Here is a 21833-nt window from a genome sequence, read left to right as displayed (position 1 = left end):
TACGGAAAGAGAAACAACATGTTCGTTGCAAAGGAAAAAAGAAACCGAAAAGCTGGTGGAAGAGTATGATACGAGAAGTGACCGCCTAACGACAGAAAGCATCCCGAGAGCACAGGCAGGCAAAGAAGGCGCAGTTGCTGCAGGATGAAATAGCCAGTAAATGGGATATATACCGAGAGAAAAGTCTATGGTTCAAACACTGGTGCAAGAAAAGATAAAAGGTGAAAGTGAATGTTGGTTGTCAGAAATACGTGAGAAAAAGAAGGCTGCACCTAGAATATTATGGAACCACATAAAATGATTAGGCAGGAAGTTAACAATACAACAACATATTCTAGACGAAGAGGGAAACAGACTGGAAGGAGAAGCGGCAATAAATTACATCCGAAAAGCAACAGCCGAAACTTTCCAAGGCAATGACGAGGTTGTACTTGATGAAAAAAAGAGCATGAAAGAGACCCAAATGGAAAAGGAGCTGGTGCTGACAAATTTAAGCTGGAAGAAAGCGGAAGAGAAAATTCCTAAGCGCACATCCACAGGGCTAGACGAGGTTCCCGTTAGAGTAATTATTGAACTAGGACCAAAAAGTATAGAAGCTCTGGTGAACGCAGTGGAAAAAATTTTAAAAGATAGACGAATACCAGACAGTTGGCGACAAAGTAGAATAAATTTAATTTATAAAGGTAAGGGGTATAAACATAGAATTCACTCGTATAGACCGTTGACCATTACATCGGTAATACACAGGCTTAACAATGCAGGCAATTAAATTAAAGCTTCAAGCATGGGCAGATAATAATGGCATTTTGGGAGAGCTTCAGAATAGCTTCAGAATAGGTAGGCGTTTGGATGATAACTTGTTTGTTCTTACTCAGTGTATTGAAATATAAAAAGTAGAAAGCAGACCATTATATGTGGCCTTTTTAGACATTACAGGAGCCTATATGACAACGTAGACCGTAACATTTTGTGGTATATTCTGGAAGGGGAAGGCTTAGGTAACAATTGTCTATAGATTTTGAGAGAGATTTATCTAGAAAATACCGTTTGCGTTGAATGAGAAGGGATGAGGAGCGAGGAGAAATTTGATATCAACAAGGGACTGAAACAGGGGTGCCCTTTATCCCCACTGCCGTTTATGATGTACACGGTGAAAATGAAAAGGGTGCTAGAGGGAAGTAAAATCGGGTTTAATCTATCATACAAACAGTCGGGTACAGTAGTTGAGCAGCAGCTTTCAGGTTTGCTTTATGCAGACGACATTGTGTTGCTAGCTAACAAGCAAAATGATTTGCAACATCTGGCTAATATCTGTGGACAGGAAGGCAACAATTCAGGTTTGAAATTTAGTGTTAGAAAATCAAGTGTTATGGTATTCAATGAAAACAATGAAGAGACAGTGGCAATACAGGGCCAGGAAATATCTCGGGTAAAAGAATATAAATCCTTTGGTATATGAAGAAACGAAGACAATAGATATATGAAAACACAGGAAAAAACAACAACAGTAAAGGGGAAGAGAAATGCTGCCATAATGAAGCACAGAGTGCTATGGAGATACAATAGGTACGATGTACTCCAGGGTATGTGGAAAGGTGTAATGGTTCCAGGACTTACTTTTGGAAATGCATTTGTTTGCTTGAAAGCAGGAGTACAAGCAAGACTCGATGGGGACCAAAGGTCAGTGGGACGCTTCGCACTGGGCGCTCAAGGGAAGACTACAACTGAAGCAGTGCAGGGTGATATTGGCTGGACTAGTTTTGAAGTGGGGGAAGCTCACAGTAAAATTAATTATGAAGAATGACTGAGGAATATGGAAGAAAGCAAATGGGCTGGGAGAGTGTTCAGGTATCTGTACAAGAAAAATATTTATTGACAGTTGAGGAAAAGAAATAGGAAGCTTACCAGCAAGTATGTGGCCTGTAGGGTGAGCAACAAAGAACATTAAGCGGAAAGTCAGAGAGGCTGAAATAATCTCATGGGCGGCAGCAATGAAAAAAACACCTGCCACGAGTAACTACCTAAAGGGACACTAAAGATTAATATTAAGGCAACGTGGACTGTTGAAATACCATCCCAGAAACCTCGAAACGCTTATTTCGTGCGAAGAAGGGACTTATTTCTAGAGAAAATGTGTTCTGAAGCGTCCGCGTACATCTAGCGCAGTTCAAATCGCCCGCCCTCCGATCGAGGAGTGGTGACATGGTCTCAAAGTGACGTTGCGCCGTCGTTCAGTAGAACGGCGTCCGCAGAAGTACAGTGTGCTAGAATAGGGGCATTCTAGTACACTGTAGCAGAAGGCACTATACGGCTTTTCTGCGCAAGACGCAAACGCGCGGCCAGAAACAGAGCCAAGACAGAGCCGACAGCAGCGCGAAAGCGGAACTATGCATGGTGGCTGGCGGAAGGGAAAGCGCGCGACGATAAGCTGGTTCTTTATTTTATGACGCCAACTTTGACGCTCGTTGCAATGGACGACCCTGACAACGAAATATTGGCTCGCGATGATGGGCTCGACTTCAGCGATTTAAGCACTGATGAACGTGACCTGCTGCTGTGGGCTCGCGCTGCCGGCGTCATTGCGTACTACTACGACGGCAACTGCATGTCATGGCGGTGCATATTCGCACATTTGTAGCTTTTCCTTCGTGAAAACCAAATGCCGTACTCACAGTGGCGTAGCTAGGTCGTCTGGCACCCGGGGCCCATAGGTCTTCTGTCACCCCCCTCTCCGGGTGTAGCCGGCGGAAAGAGGGGTGTCTTCAGACGTATATGACACCCCCACCCCTCACTGGCCCCTTGCACCCGGGGCCCACGGCCCCCCGCCCCCCCCTGTTGCTACGCCACTGCGTACTCACCGCCCCGTCTTCGACCTGCAGTTGTTCTTGCGCTTCGGAGAATGCAGGCAAGACCGGTGGAATAGCGCTACGGGAAAGCATTGCTTTGAAAGTCACTCCACACGACTCCAGTGTGTCGGCATCGAACTCGTAATCCTCTGGACGAAAGTGCAGCGAGCACACTATGCGATTTTTTGGCTCTTTGCCAACGCGCTGTGGCAGAAGTACGGCACACAACCACTTCGAACGGAGAGGTTCACTCGTTGGCACACAGTGATAAGTCAAGTTGGATTCGCCGCTGCAACTGCCCTTGGCCAAGTTCCGCGGACCATTCGCGCATCCCACGAGATCACACGGACGTGACATTCTCGCTGCTTTGTTCCAAATGCAAGGTTCGCGCGCCAGAAGAACCAGCGCATCACGACGCTATAACGAAACAACTGAAATTCCCAAGCGCGCGCGGCACAAAAACGAAACATTTCGGCCACCCGAACTACTGAAGGGTAACGTCAAAATGTTTTTTCTTAGAATCGTATAGAAGTAGACAAGTAGCATTTTCTACCGTCTTAAAACCTAATGAAATGATCTTTTTAAGATGAGTAGTTGAGTAGTAGTGACATAAATTGTGATGAGGAGTGCCTTCGTCATCGGGCTAGTACCGGAATGTCGCTGGGGGGTCTCAAATCTTGTCATATATTTACCTCACTTTGTCGGTTGATAAAGCTCTGTTTGCGATTATATTGACGCCTTAGACGTTCTAGAGCATTGCTTTATCACTTTACCTTGACTTAATAGTAACCTTTAGTGGCCCTTTAAGAGGAAAAAAACGAAATCAGGAAAGAAACAATTTATGATAACTAAAAGGAAAGCACATTACTTTTCGAAGCGAGATCAGGATGCCTTAGAACACGCACCTATAAAGCGAGATATAAGAAGGAAGAGGAAGCATGTGATTGCTGCAGTAAAGGTAGGGAAACTATGGAGCATGTTTTATTATAACGTGAAGACATCTGCTGAGCGGTTCATTTAGGCACCACTGGCTTGAAGCCCTTGGATTCAGCGAGAGCGGAGGAAAAGTAAGCATGTCCGCGAAGAGATCAGTAAGAGGTGATTGCAAGATTGGTAGAAGTAGGGAAACGACAAAAAACGGAGATGTACAAAAGCAAAGTTCACTATAGGGGGTCAGGAAATTTCGTTGTGGGAGTTCGGTGTTTTTTTTTTTTTTACCTTGGTAGGACAATAAGCCGTATAGTAGCAAGAGCTTGGTGGCGCAACCCACTGCCCCATTCCAAAGGGGACGCTTATAACATCCATCCAGCCACAGCGTGCACCAGGTGGTGGGAGAGGAGGGGAGTGGAAAGGAATATGCCCCTGCAATGAGGTTTGCCTGTACATGTATTAATTTCTTAGTATTAATAATCGTTCTCAAATTGACATGATTTTACTTGACTTATCTAAAGCTTTTGATTGCGTGAGTCACACTAAACTAATTGCAAAAGTGGAGCATGCCATCGGGAAAGGAGAAGTTTCTGCTTGGATAACAGCTTTTCTAACACACCGCTCACAATTTGTTATGTTTGACCACATGCCATCTGATGTCGTTCCTGTCACATCTGGAGTACCACAAGGCTCGGTACTCGGGCCGCTATTATTTCTAATCTTTATTAACGATATAACCGATAATATAGGGTGCAAAATCAAACTCTTCGCGGATGACTGCGTGATATATAAGGAAATTAACAGCCATAACGACCATCTCGATCTTTCTGATTCCCTTAACAAGCTAGCCGAGTGGTGTTCCCAGTGGCAAATGTCTATTAACGTCAATAAATCAGTGGCAATGACAATAACAAGAAAAAAGCAACCCTCTCATTTCACCTATGTCGTTAATGGCACGCCTCTTTCCATGGTTGAGCAACAGAAATATTTAGGAATAACGCTGACATCAAACCTCAATTGGGAAACACACATAACTAATATTACAACTACTGCACTACGAAAGCTATTTTATCTAAAAAGACGCCTAAAGATCGCTCCAACGAACATTAAGCTTCTGGCCTACAAAACATTTGTGAGACCTATTTTAGAATACGCTAACACAGTTTGGTTTCCTTACACAGCAACTAACATAGCTAAATTTGAAGCTGTACAAAGAAAAGCCGCAAGGTTCATTCATAGTAAATATCGTTCTACTGACTCACCTTCACGTCTCTTAGCTTCCTCAGGCCTCAACACATTATCGACGAGAGCGAAACAAGGTCGATTAAAATTTCTGTTTCAAATGCTGCACCATCAGTATAAAATTGATATCACCCGGTACATTTCATATTCGCAATCTAGAATAACACGGCATCAACACGAACATACGCTAACTGAATATTCCTTTTCTAATGACGCATTCAGGTACTCATTCTTTCCTCGAGTAATCAGAGAATGGAATGAACTTAACTCATCATTAACAGCGACAAATTCTTTATCCCTGTTCGTTTCACAACTGGAGCTCATCACAAGAGATTATTAATGATTTCTCATGTTTGTTCCCTGTTCTCTTTATGCTAAACTAACAGTGCTTAGAAAAAAAATGTATACACTTCTTTGTTTCCAATACTTCACGTTTTTTGCTTTGACTATGATATGCCCCGGTTGTTGTTCATTTTTGTTCTGCTTTGTTTAGTGTTCTGTTGTATAGCTTATCTACCTTATCCTTTGTATTTTGTTGAATATTGTTGCTTTTTCATTCTTTGTGTAACTCGCAATGTATTTATGTCTGGAAAAGAAAGTGTTCATGCCCGTCTGCTAGGCTCTCGGCTGAGAGCGGCAGTATTGTAAAATAAATAATAAATAAATAAATAAATAAATGTCGCGCCACCTAGCAGCGGCGGTTAGCATCCGCGGGTAGGCCCTCACCGTCATTTCACCATTGTCCGTCGTGCGTTCAGGCCCGCCTGAAAGCCTGCTTTTCCAATTTTCCAGTGAATTCACCGCGGCCTCTTGGCAGCTCCTTCGTGAGAAGTGTGAACAAAAAGAACAAGCACAGATACTGCTGCGCTAAGGATTGTCACAACCGCGAAGGGGATGTCTGTATCAACTTGCACCGCTTCCCTTCAAAACCAGGGGAAGCAACCGGCGGCTGAAGTGGATCGTCGTGGTTCGTGTTGGTCTTGCGAATTTCTGTTAAACGAACTAAGACGTAAATGGCAAGAACAACACAAATAAATAAAAAGAACCAGCAGCGACATCCGAAAAAACACACAAGTAAGCGTCAACTGCATGAGAACGCGTGAACTCATTCCCGCTCTTGTAAATCAGTTTAGATAGTTGTTAGGTAGCGGGCACGTCCTGTGCTACAGGGGCTTAGCGGAGAGAAGAGAACTAGGAGTCGGATTCCTGATAATTAAGAATATAGCTGGTAACATACAGGAATTCTATAGCATTAACGAGAGGGTGGCAGGCAGTGGCGTAGCAACATGGGGGACCGGGGGGCCCCGGGTGCAAGGGGCCAGTGAGGGGGGGGGGGGTGTCATATACGTCTGAAGACACCCCTCTCTCCGCCGGCTACACCCAGGGAGGGGGGTGACAGAAGACCTATGGGCCCCAGGTGCCAGACGACCTAGCTACGCCACTGGTGGCAGGTCTTGTTGTGAAGCTTAATAAGAGGTGCAAAATGAAGATTGTACAAGTCTACGCCCCTACATCCAGTCATGATGACCAGGAAGTCGAAAGCTTCTATGAAGACGTGGAATCGGCGATGGGTAGAGTCAAAACAAAACAGACTATACTAATGGGTGACTTTAATGCCAAGGTAGGCAAGAAGCACGCTGGAGACAAGGCAGTGGGGAGTATGGCATAGGCGCTAGGAATAGCAGGGGAGAGTTATTAGTAGAGTTTGCGGAACAGAATAATATGAGGATAATGAATACCCTCTTCCGCAAGCGGGATGGCCGAAAGTGGACGTGGAGGAGCCCGAACGGCGAGACTAGAAATGAAATAGACTTCATACTCTGCGCTAACCCTGGCATCATACAAGATGTGGACGTACTCGGCAAAGTGCGCTGCAGTGACCACAGGATGGTAAGAACTCGAATTAGCCTAGACCTGAGGAGGGAACGGAAGAAACTAGTACATAAGAAGACGATCAATGAGTTAGCAGTAAGAGGGAAAATAGAAGAATTAGATCAAGCTACAGAACAGGTATTCAGCTTTCACTCAGGAAGAGGACCTTAGTGTTGAAACAATGAACGACAATCTTGTGGGCATCATTAAGGAGTATGCAATGGAAGTCGGTGGTAACTCCATTAGGCAGGATACCAACAAACTATCGCAGGAGACGAAAGATCTGATCAAGAAACGCCAATGTATGAAAGCCTCTAACCCTACAGCTAGAATAGAACTAGCAGAACTCTCGAAGTTAATCAAAAAGCGTAAGACAGCTGACATAAGGAAGTATAATATGGATAGAATTGAACATGCTCTCAGGAACGGAGGAAGCCTAAAAACAGTGAAGTAGAAACTAGGAATCGGCAAGAATCAGATGTATACGTTAAGAGACAAAGCCGGCAATATCATTACTAATATGGATGAGATAGTTCAAGTGGCTGAGGAGTTCTATAGAGATTTATACAGTACCAGTGGCACCCACGACGATAATGGAAGGGAAAATAGTCTAGAGGAATTCGAAATCCCGACGGTAACGCCGGAAGAAGTAAAGAAAGCCTTGGGAGATATGCAAAGGGGGAAGGCAGCTGGGGAGGATCAGGTAACAGCAGATTTGTTGAAGGATGGTGGACAGATTCTTCTAGAGAAACTGGCCACCCTGTATACGCAATGCCTCATGACCTCGAGCGTGCCGGAATCTTAGAAGAACGCTAACATAATCGTAATTCATAAGAAAGGAGACGCCAAAGACTTGAAAAATTATAGACCGATCAGCTTACTGTCCGTTGCCTACAAACTATTTACTAAGGTAATCGCAAATAGAATCAGGAGCACCTTAGACTTCTGTCAAGCAAAGGACCAGGCAGTATTCCGTAAAGGCTACTCAACAATAGATCATATTCACACTATCAATCAGGTGATAGAGAAATCTGCGGAATATAACCAACCCTTATATATAGTAGCTTTCATTGATTACGAGAAAGCGTTTGATTCTGTCGAAACCTCAGCAGTCATGGAGGCATTACGGAATCAGGGTGTAGACGAGCCGTATGTAAAAATACTGAAAGATATCTATAGCGGCTCCACAGCCACCGTAGTCCTCCATAAAGCAAGCAACAAAATCCCAATAAAGAAAGGCGTCAGGCAGGGAGATACGATCTCTCCAATGCTATTCACAGCATGTTTACAGGCGGTATTCAGAGACCTGATTGGGAAGAATTGGGGATAAAAGTTAATGGAGAGTACCCTAGTAACTCAGGGGACCAATTGCAATGCATGCTCACTGACCTGGAGAGGCAAAGCAGAAGAGTGGGTCTAAAAATTAATCTGCAGAAAACTAAAGTAATGTTTAACAGTCTCGGAAGATAACAGCAATTTAGAATAGGCAGCGAGGCACTGGAAGTCGTAAGGGAATATACCTACTTGGGGCAGGTAGTGACGGCGGATCCGGATCATGAGACGGAAATAATCAGGAGAATAAGAATGGGCTGGGGTGCGTTTGGCAGGCATTCTGAGATCATGAACAGCAGGTTACCATTATCCCTCAAGAGAAAAGTATATAATAGCTGTGTCTTACCAGTACTCACCTACGGGGCAGAAACCTGGAGGCTTACGAAAAGAGTTCTACTCAAATTGAGGACGACGCAACGAGCTATGGAAAGAAGAATGATAGGTCTAACGTTAAGGGATAACAAAAGAGCAGATTGGGTCAGGGAACAAACGCGAGTTAATGACATCTTAGTTGAAATCAAGAAAAAGAAATGGGCATGGGCAGGACATGTAATGAGGAGGGAAGATAACCGATGGTCATTACGGGTTACGGACTGGATCCCAAGGGAAGGGAAGCGTAGCAGGGGGCGGCAGAAAGTTAGGTGGGCGGATGAGATTAAGAAGTTTGCAGGGACGGCGAGGCCACAATTAGTACATGACCGGGGTTGTTGGAGAAATATGGGAGGCCTTTGCCCTGCAGTGGGCGTAACCAGGCTGATGATGATGATGAGTTGTTTAGCTCGTCTTGCTCTAAAACAAACGCGCTGTTGTTACGTGTCATATCTAGCTTCGTAGGCACTTCGGGCTGGATCCTTGTACGCACTTTGTTTCTTCCTGCGCCAAGATCACGACGCGAATGCTGGAACTGAGCTTATTCCTGCCGATATTTTCTCGCACTTAGAACAACAAAACTAAGGTTGGAGTACACTGCAGCACACGTTGAGTATTCGAAAATTAGCATTTCGCTCGCGCACGATAGCGCATATTTGTTCAGTCTTCACGTTATTTAGTCTCAGCTTATTGATCTCTATGATGCTTCAGCGGTAATTCCCCATCACATTCGAGCCCGAACGACAATACCAGAATATGCTCGAGGCACTTTGTCAACGGAGAAAAAAGCACTTACCTGCCAATTTGCCAAAACCTCTACAATTGTGAGGTGCAAGGCACGCTCCAAGTAATGAAGCGACAGTGGAAAGACGTCCACGGCTGTATTTGCTCACTTAAATGGCATAAAATAATGATTTGTTAACTCACTTTGAGTTCGACGTCGTAAGCATGCTTGCTTTGTTGTAACAAATACTTCGCGACCTGTGGTGGTTGCTTAGTGGCTATGGTGTTGGGCTGCTAACCACTAGGTCGCGGGATTAAATCCTGGCCACGGCGGCCGAATTACCCAGAGGCCCGTGTAATTAGATTTATGTCCACGTTAAAGAACCCCAGTTGGTCCAAATTATTCCGGAGCCCCGCACCACAGCGTGCCTCCTAACCAGATCGTAGGTTTCACACCTAAAACACCACAATTTAATTTAAGCGCCTCGCTGTGATGTCCGTGCTGTTTACTTATTTGACACGATATACATGGTTGTATTCGTAAATTTGACGTCCTTTCGTTAGCGTCGGTGATCCAAAATGAGCCTCGATGTTTTCGATTGCCTTGAAACCGCAATTTAGAACGTCCGCCAGGTTTCAAACGAGCGCCGCAAAAGCATGCCTCCGTAGCAGTGGCCGCCTCGGTATTTCGCGCTACTGACACGGTGGCGCTGACGGCTGAGCCGATCGCTGTGCCGCCTGACCATTGCAGGGTGCCCCCTATACGCCCATCAGCCAGACTACAGTGCACGGAGGAAGGAAACTAAGGAGAGGCCCTGACGTCACTCTTTGTAAAGCTAAAGGAAGTCGGAAGTTGGCGTTGCTCATGGCGTTGCTCCGCCTATCGGGCCAGCTCTCCTCTCTTGCTTACTTCTGTCGCGAAACCACGCCGCGCTGCGCGAAACCGGGCTGCTCGGACGCGCGCGCTCCGCAACAATGCTGAACAATCGCGATGTCCCATTGCATTACCGTTGCCAAAATCATGTTGAAAGAAGTTCATAATGAATTTCGCAAATTGGGCCGTTAGGTCGAATCGGCTGCCGAATCGGCTTTTCTGAAAATAAACGTGTCTTACACGGCCAGCCAACTGAACTGTTCTCATCAACCGCAGGTACCGGCCGCAGCCCAGTTCTTGCGTGTTCTTAAAAAAGGTCACGTTATCGCTGCCTTCTACTTTTCTCTGCTTGGGCTTCCTCGGGCTCTCACTCGCTCTTGCGAGCTAGACGCGTCTGGCGATACGAAAAAGATGTACGCATTCTCACTGCACTGCAAGAACGCACTGGAGACACGTACGACCATTTGTACGACACACCGACCCATTTGCGACCCACTTCGAGTTTATGAGCACAAACACATTCTCGCTTGAGGAATCGCCGTGCTTTATTGAACAAACTTCGGGTGGCTGCGCATCACTACGGCAGCGCGCCGGCGAGGAGGCGGAATGTCATTTCCGACTCCGCGTTTAGACTCACTGACTGCGGCCTGAGGTGCTTTCTTACCAAGGTAAGTGCAGATTCACGGAACCAAAGTTTTGCGATAGCCGGCGCACGGTGCAGAACAGTACGCGCGTAGAACCGGCCTACATGCGACCATGGAACAGCTGTTTGATGTGTTCGCAGGCGGACGTTCTGTGCAGCCTTGCCGACTCTTGCAGCGCATCCGCTAGCCTCCACTTCCCTGTGCTTCTCACGCGCTCAGATAAGATGATAGATGCTCAGATAAGATGATAAGATAGACAGACATGTGGTAGGGAGGATTCGTTCCTTAAGTCAAAGCAGCCGCTTGTTCCCCACTTTCCAGGATGAAGCGTCGGCTAGCCGGCGCACGGTGCCGAGGGCAGCAAAATGCACATATTCTGCGTATAACGCTCTATCAGCACGTGTATTGAGATACACCTGTGCAGGTGTGCATGAACCTCGAACGCGCTCTGCTTGAAGGACTTCGTGCTATCGCGAGTACTGCGAGGAACAAGCAACAGTTAAGCAACATGTGTTTTAATATGCACAAAAGCAAGTTCTTACTGAGCACGGACTATGCATTCATAACGTACGTTCTACGTGCCGCAAATGCATCATATGCGCTGTCAAAAGCAGGAATCACTGACCTGCACGACGTTCATTGTACCGATTGTGAAACGCATCGGTTTCGGCCTTCGATGGCACGTTAGCGAGAGCAAAATTTCCCACGGATATTCCTTCGTCCGTTGCTATTGCTGCGGCGCGGTACATTGCGTACAGCGTTGCATCCGCGTTCATTTCACGAACTTCAGTTCCTGCTGTCCCACCTGGCCACACCAACATCCGGTAGAGCACGGTCCAAATAACGCAGCGCAACAAAACACGGATACCAACGCAAACCTGCCCGCACGGCGCCTTTGCCACGGCACGAAACCTACGGAGCAACACGTGTGAGCGCAAAGAACCAGAACAAAGCCGCCATTGTGGCCCGAAAGGCGTGACCGCTACGGCAAAGAAATAAAAAATCAGCAAAAAAGAGAACCTACAACGCCATTTCCTCCACACTTCAAGCACGTGGAGGGGGTAGGGCTAAAGCCCCTTAAACTTCGTAAAGTAGTGCCACGCTTTGAAGAATGGCGCCTCCTCCTCGCGAGCGCTGGCCGAGGCCGACGCCGCATCGCTATTGGCCTGATAGCATCACGTGGGCCCTCGCGCCGTGTATCAGCGCCATTTTTGTTCGAGAAGCGTCTACGGAGTGGCGAGGAGCGCATGTTGGCGCCGTTGCTATGCTCGAGCTCGGTAGGCGGCGCCACGGTCGAGGAGGGCGCGGGAAAGAGAGCAGTAACGAGGAGGAGAGAAGGCGAAGGAGGAGAGTGTCACTACTTTACGAAGTTTAAGGGGTTTTAGGTAGGGCCACTCCTCAGTTTCCTTCCTCCATGGCGCATTCGGCTTGCTCCGCCGGCCGCCATTTTTGTTATGGTGTCCCGCACTACATAAAGCGGCAGCCGCCTATTTGTTGACCTGTTGTCATCCCGCAGGAAACGCGGGATGAACATTTTTGTTCTTTTCGGGGAAAATTTAACTCGCGTAATGATCGCACCCCTGAATTTGCGCCAATTTTTTCTTATGAAAAAGTGTTATCATTATGCGAGAAAATACGGTAATTTCATTGCACAATTTCTATATACTTTTTAAGCAAAGGTAGTTGGCCATTAGGAAATACAGAATTTCGCAAAGCTGGTTGTTTTAGGTCTCGAAGTGTTCTACAGCTTCACGTTGCCCATTAGGGGGGGGGGGGTAAACAATGTTAAGAATTGGCAAAGAGGCCGGCCAGAGATGCATACGCCTGACAAGCTACCTTGTACTCGAGTAACTGGAAAGAGAAGCATGCCATTTGAGGAAGGAGGCCAAACACATAACAGGCAGGTCTGCTCAAGCAATGAAGACCAATGCTGTTTAAGTGAAAGTCAGGACATGGCTTCAAAACTAGATTTAAAGTCCTACCAAAGGTCTGAAAATCTTACAACAATGGCTGGTTGTTCTGAGAAGCAAGAACAGCAGCCTGGATCACCTAATTGCACGCATGCTGAGAATCAAACATACAGCATACAAGCCACAGTTTCAGGAGCATGGCACAGCTACCCATGTGAGCTACCTGCTCCAGACAACATACACCAAGAAAGCCCACATGTATCCAAAGCATTTTATTTGTATGCCCCGAAAATGTGTTACAGATTGTATTTTAGTTTATAAGTTCACACTAAGACATTCTGCACCGATCACAAAATCAAATGAGGCAGTCGCATTCCAGAAGATATAAGATAAATACAAGGCCTTCAACAGTTGCACACACCATATGGCAAGCACTGAAATCTTGTACAGAAATAGCCTGGTGCATATGTCCCTAGAAAGTTCAAAAACAAGATCCAGCAAATCCTCTCGTCGAATATTTGACGGAATGGTCTTTCAATGCTTGTGGACATGTGGCCTCAATAACTACTGTCTCTAAATGTCGACTCGGGTGATTACAGATGAATAGTTATCTTTACGATAACCTAAATTTACAGCAGCACCATAAATTGGAAACTGTATCAATGGCACAGTTAATTTTAGCTAAAATTCCGTGAATTTCCTATTTCATTAATGACTTAAAGGGACACTAAAGTGAAACAATAAATCAGGTTAGACTAATGAAGCACGGTTTGAGAACCCTGCAGGCAGTCATTTAAAAAGATAGTTTGATTATTTGATGAAAGAATGAAGGTCCAAGTATCAGTATTTGAATTTCGCACCGAAACCTTAGCGCTGGTACGTCAGCGTGACGTCAAGGATTCCAAAGTATATTCTCGCATTTGGGTTGCGTTGGCTGAATAAAGGTACCCGAAACTTGCCATGTTTAATATTTGGTTCCTTTAGAACACAATGTAGTCAATCTATACCGCTATATATAATTATTAGGCCCTAGAAGCCATCAAAATCCAAGACGTCACAGCCCCCAGGTGCGGAAACATAAGTAGGTGTCGCCACCCGTATTTCGTTCTTGTGCTTTTTCTGGCTCACCAAACGTCTTATCGTTGTAAGAGTGGTGTTTTTGTTCTTGTAGAACGGTAATTTACTCATGCAGAAGAAATCATTCTTTACTTTAGTGTCTCTTTAAGAGCACATGTTCCACCTCAGGATTATGAGGGCTCTCAGTTGTCGTGGCATCTGCATTTTGTGCAAATATGAAGAATAGCACCAGTTTCAAGATGGCACTTCCAAACTTGTAGTGAAATGCACTACCATTTCTGGTGGTCATATTCTCACAAACCCTCCTTGAGCAATGTTGACAAAATGAGTGGAACACCAAGCTATTTGGTCACAGATTTCTGGAACTAATTTTGAAAACTCCACTAAACAACCTATTAAACAATTTCTGGTGTATACCACTGCTATAAATATAGGCCAGCAAAAAAATACTTCTTCCCCTATTAAATGGAAACAATGATCACTGAAATTCCCTGTATGGGAACTGCCTTTATTTATTTTTACATGCTACAGCCCACATGATCTATAGCCAGAGTGAGCAAAAGACAGACAAAATGCTAATAGCAAAGTCACGAGCATAAACATACATCACAACATGCAAACGGCAAACACAGATACCAATTAAACAGTGTAGAACACAAAAGATATTCAGTAATAAGGACTATACAAAGCTGGAAGGCACAGCACAAAAGTCGTGACAAAGTGTAACATGGCACCCTCTAAAACCATTAAGCATCTCCAATTGATTGTAATAACTGAGATAAAAAATAATGAGCAATTTTTACTGGGTATATAACATGCACCAAATGTTACTGGCCTGCATAACATAACTTCATGGCACCCAAATCACAGTCCAGTGCAGAGTGATGCGAGAGTAGGTACAAACAGCAGGTACAAAATACTATGTACTGTCACACACAGAGGCACTCAAAGTACCCAGTAGGCAGCAACATAAAAATGCAGGTGCACAGCGTCTTGACTGCAACAGCACTGATCAGCCGAAGGCACTGTGAGCATGCAATTGCTACACAAATTGGAGTGCTGAACACTCTCCCACTTTCAATACCAATGGAAATGGGTTTAACCATTGTATCAATCATCACTTACAGCGCATACATAGACAAGGGACAAAAAAGGACGACGAGTACAAGTGCTGACTTCCAACTGATTTTTATTTTGAGAAACGTTTTCGTGTCTCAGTATATATATGTTTGTTTCTCAAAATAAAAATCGGTAGGAAGTCAGCGCTTGTCTTCGTCATCCTTTTTTGTCCCTCGTCTATGTATGCGCTGTAAGTGATGATTGATACCATGGAATAACAACTAGGCCATACCAAAACTTTGCTTTACCATTGTGATTAAGCCTGCGGGTTATTACTTTTATGTAGAATAAACGAGCATTGAGCCTGTTTGGGCTTATTTTCAATTTTTACTAGCGAATTTTTGCACCAATACGACAATCGGCAATTACTTGGTCAACTGTGCCATCGGTGGTTGAATTGCCTCAAAAAAGAAATATCAGGTCTGACTGGTAGAGAAGAAATATGGTACAAGTACATCAGTGCTACCGTCAGTAAAAGCTTGGCATGGCACGACAGTCAGAACAAGGAAAAACAAGGAAACAACAAAAAGTTACTAATGAAATACCTAGGACTAAACTATCTCAAACAAGAAAAAAAAAACAATCTTGAGACTTTTTCAGACTTTTCCTGCAGTAAAACATTCAAAACATTAAGATACTTATGTCTTATACTGCAATGGTGTCATTTTTTATTATTGTATTCTGTATGCAATTATAAAAAAAAAGAAATTTGGCATCTGTCTTCTAATATCTAGCAATGTTTCCTCCAAACAAACTTTGGGAAAATATAAGTGTACTAGTGTGAACAGATATATAACCCGCCATGGTGGCCGAGTGGTTATGGAGCTGCGCTGCTAAGCAAGACGTTGCGGGATCAAATCCCGGCAGCGGCAGCCCCATTTCGATGAGTGCGAAATGCAAAAACGCCTGCGTCTTGTTCATTGCGGGCACATAAAAGAAGCACTGGTGGTCAGAATTAATCCTGAATGAGTCCAGCAATATGGCGTGGCTCAATCAAATCGTGGTTTTAGCACGTCATACCCTAGGATTCAGTTCAGTTCTGATCAGATATATGTGCCCCTTTAGACTTAAAAAATTATGCTACTGTATAATACTTAGAATATGTGCACAGTATGAGCATATTTTTCAAATGAAGGTGAAACAAATGGTTTCTTACAATAGTGTGTTACCTTTATGAGGTCTGTGTATATGTGATGATGTGATTTACTTAAAAATTGTAAACAACTCAGGAAGAGGGCATGTTCTACATAGGCATCTGATGGCCCTTTCTTCCAGATTCTTCCTAGGAAGGAAAAAGTGGAGAAGAAAAGGCAGGGGGGTTAACGAGTTTAGCTCAACTGGTTTGCTACCCTACACATGGGAGCAGGATGGGGGGGGGATGAAAGATAGGGAAGGGAGAGAGAGAGAGCACATAGCACAGCACACACATCATTGGTTAGAGTCCATCACTCTTGTGTGGTATGTGACATCACTGTTACAACCGCTTGTCCAATCCTGTCTCTTTCAAAAACCGAAATAGTCCGTTAGTCGCCTTCAGCTGTGATGTCTTGTCTTCTTCCTAGCTTTTAATATTTGTGAATCGGAAGACAGCAAAATAATATGCAAGCTAGATCATTAGGCAAAAGTAATTAAAGTACTGATATTTCTTCCTCACATTTTTGTCTTGAATGAAGGCCTCAGAACTCAAAAACTATAAAAACAATACTAGCAAGTTACAGCGCAACCTGAATAATTTAATAGCTTTTCTACAGCTGGTATCTGATTTATTTCACAGTAGGTTACTATGATGTCATGTTATGATGTGCAGAAGGTGGTCATATGAAAGCAGGACACCGTGACATTCTGACATTCGCTTGGTCATCTGCTAAGCTACTAAATCGTACCTCACAAACGAGTAGCGGCATAAGATGCAACTTGGCGAGCTGCAGTTCACGCCAAATGAAACAACATAATGTGAGCTCTATGGCGAGTTAATTGTCTCTTTGCCGTTAGCCCACGGTCAGACCCAGTCCTCATAGTTGTCACCTCTTCAGGTTGGTACACACTACCCAAAAATGTAATGTGTCACATTCTCACGCAAGGTGATGGACATCTGAAGTTACCTCCCTTGAGCATTTGAGACTCAACCTAAGAAAAAACACACTTCACCTAATGCATTGTGGCCTGGGCTTTTCTGAAATTCTTATCATTGTTAACTACAGATAAACCATGATTAAATCTGAAAATGGCAATTGTATCTGGAATAGCAACATGAGAGCAATAACATTTTTTAAAACGACTGCGAAGGAGTCAAATGACATAGTGTGATGCAGAGGTGCAATGTGTTTGGATATGTTCAAGAACAGAGAGCCACAGTTACTGTGTCTCAGCTACAAGTGAGTAAAATACTATATATTTTAGAAAGTAGCACTTTAACTAAGCAAAGTATAAACCTATTGGCATATTATCTTGCCATCAGCGAAGTGACCGAACTTGTTTATTGTTTGCCATGGAGATGGCAAGCAAAGATCTGTTCATGCGCCGGAAGTTATATGCATTACAGGTAGGAGTGTGCAAATATCAAAATTTTCAAATATGAATACCTAGCTTCGAGTATCAAATAATGATATGCACATGCATTTATTAGCAAGTTGGGTTAACTCGTTATGTTTGAACAATGCAATTGCATTGTCAATATTAAAAACTAGACTTGCAAGCCGTTATACTAAAGCATTGTGCATTCGGATCAAGTTATCTTGGAAAATTTAGTAATTCCCACTAGATGTCCTCGCCAGCCTGTGCCTTATTAAGCTGCATCAAATGCCTGTAAACTGGGAGGCATTTCGCCCTGTGCAAGAGATCACTCATCGCACTTATTGCCAAGAAACAAGCTCAGAACTGGGGGCAGCACTACAAAAAGGAAAAAAAAGAAACGCGCCTTCGCTGTCCGCCAACCCGTGCTCCTTGCTACTGAGAAAATGGCTTTCTTACAACATGTAGTCATTTAGTGGCTCAGCGTGCTTTACAGGCGAAATTTCACAACAAAATCAATAAATTCAGCACGAAATCACTCCAATATTCTTAGATTAGATAGAAACAAATGCTAAAAACCATGTTTGCTCCCGCACGGCCAACAATACATTCGATTTGATTGGAATATTCGTAGTGAATCGAATATTAGAGCATTTTCGTATATTTTTTTAATCGAGTACAAATATTCAAAATATAATATTCAATAATATTCTAACTTTTCGAATAATCGTGCAACCCTAAATACAGGTTAGTGGGTTCCTACAGTAATGTACACCCATAAGGGTGTGATACAGAAGTTCTCGGAACAGGCCTCGACCCAAGCTAACCTTTGGCCAAGTCTGACCATGCACAGTTGCATTCTGCCATTGTCGACGGGGCTTCTCTACCTGTAGAGCTGTCATCTTGTACGGTTACCTATGCCTGTAAAAGATCTGGTCTTATCAATTTCTTCCTTCTTTCTTTTTTGCCACCAATACTCTAAACGTTCGCAGTTTTAATTCCCATGGTGCTTGTGGAAGGTGAACGTTACCGATGGGTCTCATTTTCACTAGGATGTGCAGAGTTGTCACCGCATTGTTGCGGCGGCAGATGCATGCCTCATCCTGCTGTGAATATCCCCACCGGTATGTTTTTGCCCTTCAGCAACCAGCTTCAACTTCAGATATCAAGGCACTGCCGTTTGTGTAACCGTACAGATTTTTCTTTATATTTCCTTTCTTGCCATTGTAAATCTCCATGGTCTTTTGTTTCCATCCTTTGCATTCTATTATCTCTATCTGTTCCTTTCACTTCCTTTTAAATGACTCATGGCGAATCATTTACACTTTCAATTACCCTGTACTTGGCTGCCAATTTTCTTGACCTCTTCCTTTATTTCACATCCACGTGACCTAAGTAAAGATATGTTTGCACTTTGGCCAGCCATTTCTTTTCATCCATGTTTCCGAGTCTTTCTTGAAATCTATTCTTGCTCTGTGCTTCTCTTGCTTTGAAAGAACTCCAAACCATGGTTTTACCCTGTGCTTACAATGTCAGTCAGTCCACCGATATTTGGTTAACTTCCAAAGCCAGTAAAATATCCGATTTAAAGGGCCCCTCACCAGGTCTGGCCATTTTGAGCTGACAAGCACGGAGCATACAATGCATGCGAACGATTGTGCTTGCAAAGATTACATCGCTACGCACCGCATTTCAATCCGAACGGCATCTTTTCTTCTCCTCGCGGCCGCCACGTTCCAAGTCAGGCGTTGACATACTCGTGTCCCTGCGCCTACGTACTCGTGTCCAGTGTGATGTCGCTCATGGTGACAAGTTACTTCGAGAATTATTCAAGGCAACATCTGCTGTGTGATTTGTTGCTTGAATTGACAAGCTGAAGTTCAGAGAAATAATAGAACACACAAACGGAGTGTCTGTGCTTTTTTGTTTTACTTCGCACCAAAGCAAGAGAGATTTACTTCTGCTTCGTCTGCTTGTTCCCACGGACGTGCAGTCACATATGCAGGTGCCGAAACTATGCCATTTTCTACCGAGTTCCAGTGTGTGATCATGCTCTGCGATGCGCTTGTTCTGCCTCAGTATTCGTGTAGCACTGAATTATACCGCTGGTCATGTGTCCTTGTGCACAGCACGCAAAAATTGTGCATTGTGTGGAACGAGTCATAACAACACCTTGCGCGCAATGCAATCCACAAAAGTGCGCAGCGCCGAAAAAAAAAGAGAAGAAAAAAATTGGAGGCAGGGCCCGTGATGTATCTGTCACGCGATCATCGAGGTCTGGTATGGGAGAGGAGCGCAGGGATGGAATGTCACTTGAGGAGGCTAGACGGTGCGAGTGAAGAGAGTGTCTTCCTATGCAGTCGAGCTTGCCTCCTGAAATCATGGGTTCGTGGCACTGAAATATTTCTACCTCGGCTATTAATGAGCTGATTTGACAAATCTTCGCGGCAGAACGCTCCCTAGAGGACACGTAGCAATTTCCAGTGTATAATGAAAATTTACTATGGGGCGTGGTGAGGGGCCCTTTAAAGCACAGAATGGCATTTGCGAACGTGAGCACAAAGGCCACCGGTGACGACCTGGCGATCAATGCAAGAGCTAGATGTTGAGCGATTTGGCAGCATGAGAGCACCCTTAATTTTGCACCAGCAATATACCTTATTTCATCTGGTGCGCTACTGTTCAATGCAAACTTTGCTTCACCTCTCCTCCTTGCCTTTCTATGCATCCTTTCCTCTCTCTCTCTCGCTTCACCTCGAGTACATTCATTGAACAGTGACCCCTAGTTTCTTTTTAATTTCTAAATTCATCTACATCAATGACTATATCCACAAAAATGATTTGTCAGCTGAAGAAGACACAGAAGTAAACTCGCACTGGAGCAAAAAGCACAAAAGTGTTGAAGCATGAAATTTCTTGCTTCTGACTTCGAATTGTGACCAGCCTTGTGAGAATTAGGCATGGTATGAACTATCACAATGGAATGTGTGATTGGTACACAACTGGGTAGAAAAAGCTCTCAAGACCCAAAATCGAGCACCCGTGTGACTGAACAGCACCAATGCGCAAAATGCATCTAGTTTCTCTTGCATTCGCATTGCATTTCAGTGTGGTGGTACAATCACAGGTACACTTGACCATCGGAACAAAAGTTGTGCTTAGAGTGCACACCTCGACAGACAAGAACAAGTCATTGCAAGTGAACTGGGAAGAAAAGCGAAACCAAGGGGCTCGATTAGTCCTTAGTCACAACCATGTTAGGCGAGTAGCCCATAGCCTTATACAAACTTAGTCATTCCACTGATACATGTCCATTAGCAAACCTCCTAAAAAGGAATCCCCCGCACACATTACATGAGAGGCTCAAGTGTTGCAAAAGGCTTAAGGGAGACAGCTGCACAAATTTATGATGCGAACCATGACGGCCCAGACAGGTGTGACCTGCCGAAATGCATAACACAGTGTAAACCTTCAAATGTTCCAAGGACGACCAGTCTATATACAAGAGTGACCTTAGACCCGTTCAAAACTTTAGCCAGTTGGTAGCACCCACCTGACTGTAGCCAATTCCTGCTACAATGAATTTCCCAGACCACAGCAACAATGAAAAACTGCTGTTTGAAAACCTGCTGCCAAGAGCACGGCGAAAAGAGCCAGAGAGAAGGGTTGTATAGCGATAGGTTAAGCATGAGAGCATGTGAATAGGCTTCATTTTTATATTATTTGGACGTAACTCCTTTTCTTCCTACTTGCTTTTGACAGCAGCCCTTCGCACTCTGGGGGTTACTTCTTCGTGATAGTGCTACTGTGAGCAAAAAGATGCTATATGATGAATGCATCAAACATCAGCGGGATAAATGTGCACACGTCCCGTATATCTAGGCGCACGTCTTAACATAAAGCCGGCACACCATTCCTCATCATGAAAGTTTTTACAATTTAGTCGCCTTCATTTCTGATCATTAGTATTATGAAATCAATAAAATGTTATTTATGTTAGAACTTACCTAGTACAGCAGTCATTTATTTGTAATTACTTTGCTGAAGTATTCGCTACTGAAACTTCACTGTGTCCAAAATGCTGCTACCAGTTCTAGGTTATCAGCATCTGGAGGCATCAAATCTTGCACGTCACCTTTGCTTGAAGGCACAGTCGCCATGGCTCTAGGATGGACAGTTCGCCTAGTTGTTATTTCGTTGCCGGTAAACAAGTAAAGTGCTGGGACGATGAGACACGAAGAAAGAGGGCACATACAGAAAGCTTGCATGTGCCCTCTTTCTTCGTGCCTGGTCATCCCATTACTCTACCAAGTTTCTCAGTGATGCCATGGCACTTTTCATGGCATTATCAACTTTGATTTATTGATTGATTTAGGTGGGATCA

The sequence above is a fragment of the Dermacentor albipictus genome, chromosome 8 (genome assembly GCF_038994185.2).
Source record: "Dermacentor albipictus isolate Rhodes 1998 colony chromosome 8, USDA_Dalb.pri_finalv2, whole genome shotgun sequence".
Lineage (NCBI taxonomy): Eukaryota > Metazoa > Arthropoda > Arachnida > Ixodida > Ixodidae > Dermacentor > Dermacentor albipictus.
The sequence above is the reverse complement of the archived record's forward strand: the minus strand, read 5'-3'. Positions refer to the sequence as shown.